The sequence below is a fragment of the Nerophis ophidion genome, linkage group LG28 (genome assembly GCF_033978795.1).
Source record: "Nerophis ophidion isolate RoL-2023_Sa linkage group LG28, RoL_Noph_v1.0, whole genome shotgun sequence".
NCBI classification, from domain to species: domain Eukaryota; kingdom Metazoa; phylum Chordata; class Actinopteri; order Syngnathiformes; family Syngnathidae; genus Nerophis; species Nerophis ophidion.
Genome location: NC_084638.1, coordinates 5,215,996 through 5,229,741, shown reverse-complemented (window position 1 = coordinate 5,229,741; position 13,746 = coordinate 5,215,996).

Sequence of the window (13,746 nt, the reverse complement as noted above, 5' to 3'; positions counted from 1 at the left end):
TTTTTAGTCCCCAGCTTGAAGCGTCCCTCTATCTCCGACTCCCTCGTCATGAGACATAAGTGCCTGTCTTGTGGTTTCAGGCATTGTTTTCTCTAAATATGGCCAAGGACACACATTATCGTGGGTTTCCTGGACGTCATCTTCATCATTGAAGGACAATATCTAGTCTGCGGGAGATAAATATGTGTGGGTTTTTTTTTTTAGTCTCCTGCTTGAAGCGTCCCTCTATCTCCGACTCCCTTGTCATGAGACATAAGTGCCTGTCTTGTGGTTTTAGGCATTGTTTTCTCTAAATATGGCCAAGGACACACATTATTGTGGGTTTCCTGGACGTCATCTTCATCACTAAAGGACAAAATCTAGTCTACGGGAGATAAATATGTGTGGGTTCTTTTTTTTAGTCCCCAGCTTGAAGCGTCCCTCTATCTCCGACTCCCTTGTCATGAGACATAAGTGCCTGTCTTGTGGTTTTAGGCATTTTTTTCTCTAAATATGGCCAAGGACACACATTATCGTGGGTTTCCTGGACGTCATCTTCATCACTAAAGGACAAAATCTAGTCTGCGGGAGATAAATATGTGTGGGGTTTTTTTTTTAGTCTCCAGCTTGAAGCGTCCCTCTATCTCCGACTCCCTCGTCATGAGACATAAGTGCCCGTCTTGTGGTTTTAGGCATTGTTTTCTCTAAATATGGCCAAGGACACACATTATCGTGGGTTTCCTGGACGTCATCTTCATCACTAAAGGACAAAATCTAGTCTACGGGAGATAAATATGTGTGGGGTTTTTTTTTAGTCCCCAGCTTGAAGCGTCCCTCTATCTCCGACTCCCTTGTCATGAGACATAAGTGCCTGTCTTGTGGTTTTAGGCATTGTTTTCTCTAAATATGGCCAAGGACACACATTATCGTGGGTTTCCTGGACGTCATCTTCATCATTGAAGGACAAAATCTAATCTGCGGGAGATAAATATGTGTGGGTTCTTTTTTTTAGTCCCCAGCTTGAAGCGTCCCTCTATCTCCGACTCCCTCGTCATGAGACATAAGTGCCTGTCTTGTGGTTTTAGGCATTTTTTTCTCTAAATATGGCCAAGGACACACATTATCGTGGGTTTCCTGGACGTCATCTTCATCATTGGAGGACAAAATCTAATCTGCGGGAGATAAATATGTGTGGGGTTTTTTTTTAGTCCCCAGCTTGAAGCGTCCCTCTATCTCCGACTCCCTCGTCATGAAACATAAGTGCCTGTCTTGTGGTTTTAGGCATTGTTTTCTCTAAATATGGCCAAGGACACACATTATCGTGGGTTTCCTGGACGTCATCTTCATCACTAAAGGACAAAATCTAGTCTGCGGGAGATAAATATGTGTGGGGTTTTTTTTTTAGTCCCCAGCTTGAAGCGTCCCTCTATCTCCGACTCCCTCGTCATGAGACATAAGTGCCTGTCTTGTGGTTTTAGGCATTGTTTTCTCTAAATATGGCCAAGGACACACATTATCGTGGGTTTCCTGGACGTCATCTTCATCACTAAAGGACAAAATCTAGTCTGCGGGAGATAAATATGTGTGGGGTTTTTTTTTTAGTCTCCAGCTTGAAGCGTCCCTCTATCTCCGACTCCCTCGTCATGAGACATAAGTGCCTGTCTTGTGGTTTTAGGCATTTTTTTCTCTAAATATGGCCAAGGACACACATTATCGTGGGTTTCCTGGACGTCATCTTCATCACTAAAGGACAAAATCTAGTCTGCGGGAGATAAATATGTGTGGGGTTTTTTTTTTAGTCCCCAGCTTGAAGCGTCCCTCTATCTCCGACTCCCTCGTCATTTAACATATTGTAAGTGCCTGTCTTTTAGTTTTAGGCATTGTTTTCTCTAAATATGGCCAAGGACACACATTATCGTGGGTTTCCTGGACGTCATCTTCATCACTAAAGGACAAAATCTAGTCTGCGGGAGATAAATATGTGTGGAGTTTATTTTGAGTCCCCAGCTTGAAGCGTCCCTCTATCTCCGACTCCCTCGTCATGAGACATAAGTGCCTGTCTTGTGGTTTTAGGCATTTTTTTCTCTAAATATGGCCAAGGACCCACATTATCGTGGGTTTCCTGGACGTCATCTTCATCACTAAAGGACAAAATCTAATCTGCGGGAGATAAATATTTGTGGAGTTTATTTTGAGTCCCCAGCTTGAAGCGTCCCTCTATCTCCGACTCCCTCGTCATGAGACATAAGTGCCTGTCTTGTGGTTTTAGGCATTGTTTTCTCTAAATATGGCCAAGGACACACATTATCGTGGGTTTCCTGGACGTCATCTTCATCACTAAAGGACAAAATCTAATCTACGGGAGATAAATATGTGTGGGGGTTTTTTTTTAGTCTCCAGCTTGAAGCGTCCCTCTATCTCCGACTCCCTTGTCATGAGACATAAGTGCCTGTCTTGTGGTTTTAGGCATTGTTTTCTCTAAATATGGCCAAGGACACACATTATCGTGGGTTTCCTGGACGTCATCTTCATCACTAAAGGACAAAATCTAATCTGCGGGAGATAAATATGTGTGGAGTTTATTTTGAGTCCCCAGCTTGAAGCGTCCCTCTATCTCCGACTCCCTTGTCATGAGACATAAGTGCCTGTCTTGTGGTTTTAGGCATTTTTTTCTCTAAATATGGCCAAGGACACACATTATCGTGGGTTTCCTGGACGTCATCTTCATCACTAAAGGACAAAATCTAATCTGCGGGAGATAAATATGTGTGGAGTTTATTTTGAGTCCCCAGCTTGAAGCGTCCCTCTATCTCCGACTCCCTCGTCATGAGACATAAGTGCCTGTCTTGTGGTTTTAGGCATTGTTTTCTCTAAATATGGCCAAGGACACACATTATCGTGGGTTTCCTGGATGTCATCTTCATCACTAAAGGACAAAATGTAGTCTGCGGGAGATAAATATGTGTGGAGTTTTTTTTTTAGTCTCCAGCTTGAAGCGTCCCTCTATCTCCGACTCCCTCGTCATGAGACATAAGTGCCTGTCTTGTGGTTTTAGGCATTGTTTTCTCTAAATATGGCCAAGGACACACATTATCGTGGGTTTCCTGGACGTCATCTTCATCACTAAAGGACAAAATCTAATCTACGGGAGATAAATATGTGTGGGGGTTTTTTTTTAGTCTCCAGCTTGAAGCGTCCCTCTATCTCCGACTCCCTTGTCATGAGACATAAGTGCCTGTCTTGTGGTTTTAGGCATTGTTTTCTCTAAATATGGCCAAGGACACACATTATCGTGGGTTTCCTGGACGTCATCTTCATCACTAAAGGACAAAATCTAATCTGCGGGAGATAAATATGTGTGGGGTTTTTTTTGAGTCCCCAGCTTGAAGCGTCCCTCTATCTCCGACTCCCTCGTCATGAGACATAAGTGCCTGTCTTGTGGTTTTAGGCATTTTTTTCTCTAAATATGGCCAAGGACACACATTATCGTGGGTTTCCTGGACGTCATCTTCATCATTGGAGGACAAAATCTAATCTGCGGGAGATAAATATGTGTGGGGTTTTTTTTTAGTCCCCAGCTTGAAGCGTCCCTCTATCTCCGACTCCCTCGTCATGAAACATAAGTGCCTGTCTTGTGGTTTTAGGCATTGTTTTCTCTAAATATGGCCAAGGACACACATTATCGTGGGTTTCCTGGACGTCATCTTCATCACTAAAGGACAAAATCTAGTCTGCGGGAGATAAATATGTGTGGGGTTTTTTTTTTAGTCCCCAGCTTGAAGCGTCCCTCTATCTCCGACTCCCTCGTCATGAGACATAAGTGCCTGTCTTGTGGTTTTAGGCATTGTTTTCTCTAAATATGGCCAAGGACACACATTATCGTGGGTTTCCTGGACGTCATCTTCATCACTAAAGGACAAAATCTAGTCTGCGGGAGATAAATATGTGTGGGGTTTTTTTTTTAGTCTCCAGCTTGAAGCGTCCCTCTATCTCCGACTCCCTTGTCATGAGACATAAGTGCCTGTCTTGTGGTTTTAGGCATTGTTTTCTCTAAATATGGCCAAGGACACACATTATCGTGGGTTTCCTGGACGTCATCTTCATCACTAAAGGACAAAATCTAGTCTGCGGGAGATAAATATGTGTGGGTTTTTTTTTTTAGTCCCCAGCTTGAAGCGTCCCTCTATCTCCGACTCCCTCGTCATGAGACATAAGTGCCTGTCTTGTGGTTTTAGGCATTTTTTTCTCTAAATATGGCCAAGGACACACATTATCGTGGGTTTCCTGGACGTCATCTTCATCACTAAAGGACAAAATCTAGTCTGCGGGAGATAAATATGTGTGGGGTTTTTTTTTTAGTCCCCAGCTTGAAGCGTCCCTCTATCTCCGACTCCCTCGTCATTTAACATATTGTAAGTGCCTGTCTTTTAGTTTTAGGCATTGTTTTCTCTAAATATGGCCAAGGACACACATTATCGTGGGTTTCCTGGACGTCATCTTCATCACTAAAGGACAAAATCTAGTCTGCGGGAGATAAATATGTGTGGAGTTTATTTTGAGTCCCCAGCTTGAAGCGTCCCTCTATCTCCGACTCCCTCGTCATGAGACATAAGTGCCTGTCTTGTGGTTTTAGGCATTTTTTTCTCTAAATATGGCCAAGGACCCACATTATCGTGGGTTTCCTGGACGTCATCTTCATCACTAAAGGACAAAATCTAATCTGCGGGAGATAAATATTTGTGGAGTTTATTTTGAGTCCCCAGCTTGAAGCGTCCCTCTATCTCCGACTCCCTCGTCATGAGACATAAGTGCCTGTCTTGTGGTTTTAGGCATTGTTTTCTCTAAATATGGCCAAGGACACACATTATCGTGGGTTTCCTGGACGTCATCTTCATCACTAAAGGACAAAATCTAATCTACGGGAGATAAATATGTGTGGGGGTTTTTTTTTAGTCTCCAGCTTGAAGCGTCCCTCTATCTCCGACTCCCTTGTCATGAGACATAAGTGCCTGTCTTGTGGTTTTAGGCATTGTTTTCTCTAAATATGGCCAAGGACACACATTATCGTGGGTTTCCTGGACGTCATCTTCATCACTAAAGGACAAAATCTAGTCTGCGGGAGATAAATATGTGTGGGGTTTTTTTTTTAGTCCCCAGCTTGAAGCGTCCCTCTATCTCCGACTCCCTCGTCATGAGACATAAGTGCCTGTCTTGTGGTTTTAGGCATTGTTTTCTCTAAATATGGCCAAGGACACACATTATCGTGGGTTTCCTGGACGTCATCTTCATCACTAAAGGACAAAATCTAGTCTGCGGGAGATAAATATGTGTGGGGTTTTTTTTTTAGTCTCCAGCTTGAAGCGTCCCTCTATCTCCGACTCCCTCGTCATGAGACATAAGTGCCTGTCTTGTGGTTTTAGGCATTTTTTTCTCTAAATATGGCCAAGGACACACATTATCGTGGGTTTCCTGGACGTCATCTTCATCACTAAAGGACAAAATCTAGTCTGCGGGAGATAAATATGTGTGGGGTTTTTTTTTTAGTCCCCAGCTTGAAGCGTCCCTCTATCTCCGACTCCCTCGTCATTTAACATATTGTAAGTGCCTGTCTTTTAGTTTTAGGCATTGTTTTCTCTAAATATGGCCAAGGACACACATTATCGTGGGTTTCCTGGACGTCATCTTCATCACTAAAGGACAAAATCTAGTCTGCGGGAGATAAATATGTGTGGAGTTTATTTTGAGTCCCCAGCTTGAAGCGTCCCTCTATCTCCGACTCCCTCGTCATGAGACATAAGTGCCTGTCTTGTGGTTTTAGGCATTTTTTTCTCTAAATATGGCCAAGGACCCACATTATCGTGGGTTTCCTGGACGTCATCTTCATCACTAAAGGACAAAATCTAATCTGCGGGAGATAAATATTTGTGGAGTTTATTTTGAGTCCCCAGCTTGAAGCGTCCCTCTATCTCCGACTCCCTCGTCATGAGACATAAGTGCCTGTCTTGTGGTTTTAGGCATTGTTTTCTCTAAATATGGCCAAGGACACACATTATCGTGGGTTTCCTGGACGTCATCTTCATCACTAAAGGACAAAATCTAATCTACGGGAGATAAATATGTGTGGGGGTTTTTTTTTAGTCTCCAGCTTGAAGCGTCCCTCTATCTCCGACTCCCTTGTCATGAGACATAAGTGCCTGTCTTGTGGTTTTAGGCATTGTTTTCTCTAAATATGGCCAAGGACACACATTATCGTGGGTTTCCTGGACGTCATCTTCATCACTAAAGGACAAAATCTAATCTGCGGGAGATAAATATGTGTGGAGTTTATTTTGAGTCCCCAGCTTGAAGCGTCCCTCTATCTCCGACTCCCTTGTCATGAGACATAAGTGCCTGTCTTGTGGTTTTAGGCATTTTTTTCTCTAAATATGGCCAAGGACACACATTATCGTGGGTTTCCTGGACGTCATCTTCATCACTAAAGGACAAAATCTAATCTGCGGGAGATAAATATGTGTGGAGTTTATTTTGAGTCCCCAGCTTGAAGCGTCCCTCTATCTCCGACTCCCTCGTCATGAGACATAAGTGCCTGTCTTGTGGTTTTAGGCATTGTTTTCTCTAAATATGGCCAAGGACACACATTATCGTGGGTTTCCTGGATGTCATCTTCATCACTAAAGGACAAAATGTAGTCTGCGGGAGATAAATATGTGTGGAGTTTTTTTTTTAGTCTCCAGCTTGAAGCGTCCCTCTATCTCCGACTCCCTCGTCATGAGACATAAGTGCCTGTCTTGTGGTTTTAGGCATTGTTTTCTCTAAATATGGCCAAGGACACACATTATCGTGGGTTTCCTGGACGTCATCTTCATCACTAAAGGACAAAATCTAATCTACGGGAGATAAATATGTGTGGGGGTTTTTTTTTAGTCTCCAGCTTGAAGCGTCCCTCTATCTCCGACTCCCTTGTCATGAGACATAAGTGCCTGTCTTGTGGTTTTAGGCATTGTTTTCTCTAAATATGGCCAAGGACACACATTATCGTGGGTTTCCTGGACGTCATCTTCATCACTAAAGGACAAAATCTAATCTGCGGGAGATAAATATGTGTGGGGTTTTTTTTGAGTCCCCAGCTTGAAGCGTCCCTCTATCTCCGACTCCCTCGTCATGAGACATAAGTGCCTGTCTTGTGGTTTTAGGCATTTTTTTCTCTAAATATGGCCAAGGACACACATTATCGTGGGTTTCCTGGACGTCATCTTCATCATTGGAGGACAAAATCTAATCTGCGGGAGATAAATATGTGTGGGGTTTTTTTTTAGTCCCCAGCTTGAAGCGTCCCTCTATCTCCGACTCCCTCGTCATGAAACATAAGTGCCTGTCTTGTGGTTTTAGGCATTGTTTTCTCTAAATATGGCCAAGGACACACATTATCGTGGGTTTCCTGGACGTCATCTTCATCACTAAAGGACAAAATCTAGTCTGCGGGAGATAAATATGTGTGGGGTTTTTTTTTTAGTCCCCAGCTTGAAGCGTCCCTCTATCTCCGACTCCCTCGTCATGAGACATAAGTGCCTGTCTTGTGGTTTTAGGCATTGTTTTCTCTAAATATGGCCAAGGACACACATTATCGTGGGTTTCCTGGACGTCATCTTCATCACTAAAGGACAAAATCTAGTCTGCGGGAGATAAATATGTGTGGGGTTTTTTTTTTAGTCTCCAGCTTGAAGCGTCCCTCTATCTCCGACTCCCTTGTCATGAGACATAAGTGCCTGTCTTGTGGTTTTAGGCATTGTTTTCTCTAAATATGGCCAAGGACACACATTATCGTGGGTTTCCTGGACGTCATCTTCATCACTAAAGGACAAAATCTAGTCTGCGGGAGATAAATATGTGTGGGTTTTTTTTTTTAGTCCCCAGCTTGAAGCGTCCCTCTATCTCCGACTCCCTCGTCATGAGACATAAGTGCCTGTCTTGTGGTTTTAGGCATTTTTTTCTCTAAATATGGCCAAGGACACACATTATCGTGGGTTTCCTGGACGTCATCTTCATCACTAAAGGACAAAATCTAGTCTGCGGGAGATAAATATGTGTGGGGTTTTTTTTTTAGTCCCCAGCTTGAAGCGTCCCTCTATCTCCGACTCCCTCGTCATTTAACATATTGTAAGTGCCTGTCTTTTAGTTTTAGGCATTGTTTTCTCTAAATATGGCCAAGGACACACATTATCGTGGGTTTCCTGGACGTCATCTTCATCACTAAAGGACAAAATCTAGTCTGCGGGAGATAAATATGTGTGGAGTTTATTTTGAGTCCCCAGCTTGAAGCGTCCCTCTATCTCCGACTCCCTCGTCATGAGACATAAGTGCCTGTCTTGTGGTTTTAGGCATTTTTTTCTCTAAATATGGCCAAGGACCCACATTATCGTGGGTTTCCTGGACGTCATCTTCATCACTAAAGGACAAAATCTAATCTGCGGGAGATAAATATTTGTGGAGTTTATTTTGAGTCCCCAGCTTGAAGCGTCCCTCTATCTCCGACTCCCTCGTCATGAGACATAAGTGCCTGTCTTGTGGTTTTAGGCATTGTTTTCTCTAAATATGGCCAAGGACACACATTATCGTGGGTTTCCTGGACGTCATCTTCATCACTAAAGGACAAAATCTAATCTACGGGAGATAAATATGTGTGGGGGTTTTTTTTTAGTCTCCAGCTTGAAGCGTCCCTCTATCTCCGACTCCCTTGTCATGAGACATAAGTGCCTGTCTTGTGGTTTTAGGCATTTTTTTCTCTAAATATGGCCAAGGACACACATTATCGTGGGTTTCCTGGACGTCATCTTCATCACTAAAGGACAAAATCTAATCTGCGGGAGATAAATATGTGTGGAGTTTATTTTGAGTCCCCAGCTTGAAGCGTCCCTCTATCTCCGACTCCCTTGTCATGAGACATAAGTGCCTGTCTTGTGGTTTTAGGCATTTTTTTCTCTAAATATGGCCAAGGACACACATTATCGTGGGTTTCCTGGACGTCATCTTCATCACTAAAGGACAAAATCTAATCTGCGGGAGATAAATATGTGTGGAGTTTATTTTGAGTCCCCAGCTTGAAGCGTCCCTTTATCTCCGACTCCCTCGTCATGAGACATAAGTGCCTGTCTTGTGGTTTTAGGCATTTTTTTTCTCTAAATATGGCCAAGGACACACATTATCGTGGGTTTCCTGGACGTCATCTTCATCACTAAAGGACAAAATCTAATCTGCGGGAGATAAATATGTGTGGATTTTATTTTGAGTCCCCAGCTTGAAGCGTCCCTCTGTCTCTGACTCCCTCGTCATTTAACATACTGTAAGTGCCTGTCTTTTGGTTTTAGACATTGTTTTCTCTAAATATGGCCAAGGACACACATTATCGTGGGTTTCCTGGACGTCATCTTCATCACTAAAGGACAAAATCTAGTCTGCGGGAGATAAATATGTGTGGGGTTTTTTTTTAGTCTCCTGCTTGAAGCGTCCCTCTATCTCCGACTCCCTCGTCATGAGACATAAGTGCCTGTCTTGTGGTTTTAGGCATTGTTTTCTCTAAATATGGCCAAGGACACACATTATCGTGGGTTTCCTGGACGTCATCTTCATCACTAAAGGACAAAATCTAGTCTGCGGGAGATAAATATGTGTGGGTTGTTTTTTTTAGTCCCCAGCTTGAAGCGTCCCTCTATCTCCGACTCCCTCGTCATGAGACATAAGTGCCTGTCTTTTGGTTTTAGGCATTGTTTTCTCTAAATATGGCCAAGGACACACAATATCGCGGGTTTCCTGGACGTCATCTTCATCATTGAAGGACAATATCTAATCTGCGGGAGATAAATATGTGTGGGGTTTTTTTTTAGTCCCCAGCTTGAAGCGTCCCTCTATCTCCGACTCCCTCGTCATGAGACATAAGTACCTGTCTTGTGGTTTTAGGCATTGTTTTCTCTAAATATGGCCAAGGACACACAATATCACGGGTTTCCTGGACGTCATCTTCATCACTAAAGGACAAAATCTAATCTACGGGAGATAAATATGTGTGGGTTTTTTTTTTTTTAGTCCCCAGCTTGAAGCGTCCCTCTATCTCCGACTCCCTCGTCATGAGACATAAGTGCCTGTCTTGTGGTTTTAGGCATTGTTTTCTCTAAATATGGCCAAGGACACACATTATCGTGGGTTTCCTGGACGTCATGTTCATCACTAAAGGACAAAATCTAATCTGCGGGAGATAAATATGTGTGGGTTTTTTTTTTAGTCCCCAGCTTGAAGCGTCCCTCTATCTCCGACTCCCTCGTCATGAGACATAAGTGCCCGTCTGTTGGTTTTAGGCATTGTTTTCTCTAAATATGGCCGAGGACACACATTATCGTGGGTTTCCTGGACGTCATCTTCATCATTGAAGGACAAAATCTAGTCTGCGGGAGATAAATATGTGTGGAGTTTATTTTGAGTCCCCAGCTTGAAGCGTCCCTCTGTCTCTGACTCCCTCGTCATTTAACATACTGTAAGTGCCTGTCTGTTGGTTTTAGGCATTTTTTTCTCTAAATATGGCCAAGGACACACATTATCGTGGGTTTCCTGGACGTCATCTTCATCACTGAAGGACAAAATCTAATCTGCGGGAGATAAATATGTGTGGGGTTTATTTGAGTCCCCAGCTTGAAGCGTCCCTCTATCTCCGACTCCCTCGTCATGAGACATAAGTGCCTGTCTTGTGGTTTTAGGCATTTTTTTCTCTAAATATGGCCAAGGACACACATTATCGTGGGTTTCCTGGACGTCATCTTCATCACTAAAGGACAAAATCTAATCTGCGGGAGATAAATATGTGTGGGGGTTTTTTTTTAGTCTCCTGCTTGAAGCGTCCCTCTATCTCCGACTCCCTCGTCATGAGACATAAGTGCCTGTCTTGTGGTTTTAGGCATTGTTTTCTCTAAATATGGCCAAGGACACACATTATCGTGGGTTTCCTGGACGTCATCTTCATCACTAAAGGACAAAATCTAATCTACGATAGATAAATATGTGTGGGGGTTTTTTTTAGTCTCCAGCTTGAAGCGTCCCTCTATCTCCGACTCCCTCGTCATGAGACATAAGTGCCTGTCTTGTGGTTTTAGGCATTGTTTTCTCTAAATATGGCCAAGGACACACATTATCGTGGGTTTCCTGGACGTCATCTTCATCACTAAAGGACAAAATCTAATCTGCGGGAGATAAATATGTGTGGGGGTTTTTTTTTAGTCTCCTGCTTGAAGCGTCCCTCTATCTCCGACTCCCTCGTCATGAGACATAAGTGCCTGTCTTGTGGTTTTAGGCATTGTTTTCTCTAAATATGGCCAAGGACACACATTATCGTGGGTTTCCTGGACGTCATCTTCATCACTAAAGGACAAAATCTAATCTACGGGAGATAAATATGTGTGGGTTTTTTTTGAGTCCCCAGCTTGAAGCGTCCCTCTATCTCCGACTCCCTCGTCATGAGACATAAGTGCCTGTCTTGTGGTTTTAGGCATTGTTTTCTCTAAATATGGCCAAGGACACACATTATCGTGGGTTTCCTGGACGTCATCTTCATCACTAAAGGACAAAATCTAGTCTGCGGGAGATAAATATGTGTGGGGTTTTTTTTTTAGTCTCCAGCTTGAAGCGTCCCTCTATCTCCGACTCCCTCGTCATGAGACATAAGTGCCTGTCTTGTGGTTTTAGGCATTGTTTTCTCTAAATATGGCCAAGGACACACATTATCGTGGGTTTCCTGGACGTCATCTTCATCATTGAAGGACAAAATCTAGTCTGCGGGAGATAAATATGTGTGGGTTTTTTTTTTTTAGTCTCCAGCTTGAAGCGTCCCTCTATCTCCGACTCCCTTGTCATGAGACATAAGTGCCTGTCTTGTGGTTTTAGGCATTGTTTTCTCTAAATATGGCCAAGGACACACATTATCGTGGGTTTCCTGGACGTCATCTTCATCATTGAAGGACAAAATCTAGTCTGCGGGAGATAAATATGTGTGGGTTTTTTTTTTTAGTCTCCAGCTTGAAGCGTCCCTCTATCTCCGACTCCCTCGTCATGAGACATAAGTGCCTGTCTGTTGGTTTTAGGCATTGTTTTCTCTAAATATGGCCAAGGACACATATTATCGTGGGTTTCCTGGACGTCATCTTCATCACTAAAGGACAAAATCTAGTCTGCGGGAGATAAATATGTGTGGGTTTTTTTTTTTAGTCCCCAGCTTGAAGCGTCCCTCTATCTCCGACTCCCTCGTCATGAGACATAAGTGCCTGTCTTGTGGTTTTAGGCATTTTTTTCTCTAAATATGGCCAAGGACACACATTATCGTGGGTTTCCTGGACGTCATCTTCATCACTAAAGGACAAAATCTAATCTGCGGGAGATAAATATGTGTGGGGTTTTTTTTTTAGTCCCCAGCTTGAAGCGTCCCTCTATCTCCGACTCCCTCGTCATGAGACATAAGTGCCTGTCTTGTGGTTTTAGCCATTGTTTTCTCTAAATATGGCCAAGGACACACATTATCGTGGGTTTCCTGGACGTCATCTTCATCACTAAAGGACAAAATCTAATCTACGGGAGATAAATATGTGTGGAGTTTATTTTGAGTCCCCAGCTTGAAGCGTCCCTCTATCTCCGACTCCCTTGTCATGAGACATAAGTGCCTGTCTTGTGGTTTTAGGCATTGTTTTCTCTAAATATGGCCAAGGACACACATTATCGTGGATTTCCTGGACGTCATCTTCATCACTAAAGGACAAAATCTAGTCTGCGGGAGATAAATATGTGTGGGTTTTTTTTTTTAGTCCCCAGTTTGAAGCGTCCCTCTATCTCCGACTCCCTCGTCATGAGATATAAGTGCCTGTCTTGTGGTTTTAGGCATTGTTTTCTCTAAATATGGCCAAGGACACACATTATCGTGGGTTTCCTGGACGTCATCTTCATCACTAAAGGACAAAATCTAATCTGCGGGAGATAAATATGTGTGGAGTTTATTTTGAGTCCCCAGCTTGAAGCGTCCCTCTATCTCCGACTCCCTCGTCATGAGACATAAGTGCCTGTCTTGTGGTTTTAGGCATTTTTTTCTCTAAATATGGCCAAGGACACACATTATCGTGGGTTTCCTGGATGTCATCTTCATCACTAAAGGACAAAATCTAGTCTGCGGGAGATAAATATGTGTGGAGTTTTTTTTTTAGTCTCCAGCTTGAAGCGTCCCTCTATCTCCGACTCCCTTGTCATGAGACATAAGTGCCTGTCTTGTTGTTTTAGGCATTGTTTTCTCTAAATATGGCCAAGGACACACATTATCGTGGGTTTCCTGGATGTCATCTTCATCACTAAAGGACAAAATCTAGTCTGCGGGAGATAAATATGTGTGGGTTTTTTTTTTTTTAGTCCCCAGCTTGAAGCGTCCCTCTATCTCCGACTCCCTTGTCATCATGTAAATTAAGTGCCCGTCTGTTGGTTTTAGGCATTTTTTTCTCTAAATATGGCCAAGGACACACATTATCGTGGGTTTCCTGGACGTCATCTTCATCATTGAAGGACAAAATCTAATCTGCGGGAGATAAATATGTGTGGAGTTTATTTGAGTCCCCAGCTTGAAGCGTCCCTCTATCTCCGACTCCCTCGTCATGAGACATAAGTGTGTGACTGTCTGCCTGATCTTGCCTCTGATTGGCCAGTCCGTAATGTTTCGCCCTAACCTTAGCCAATTGTGACTCGTCCTACAAA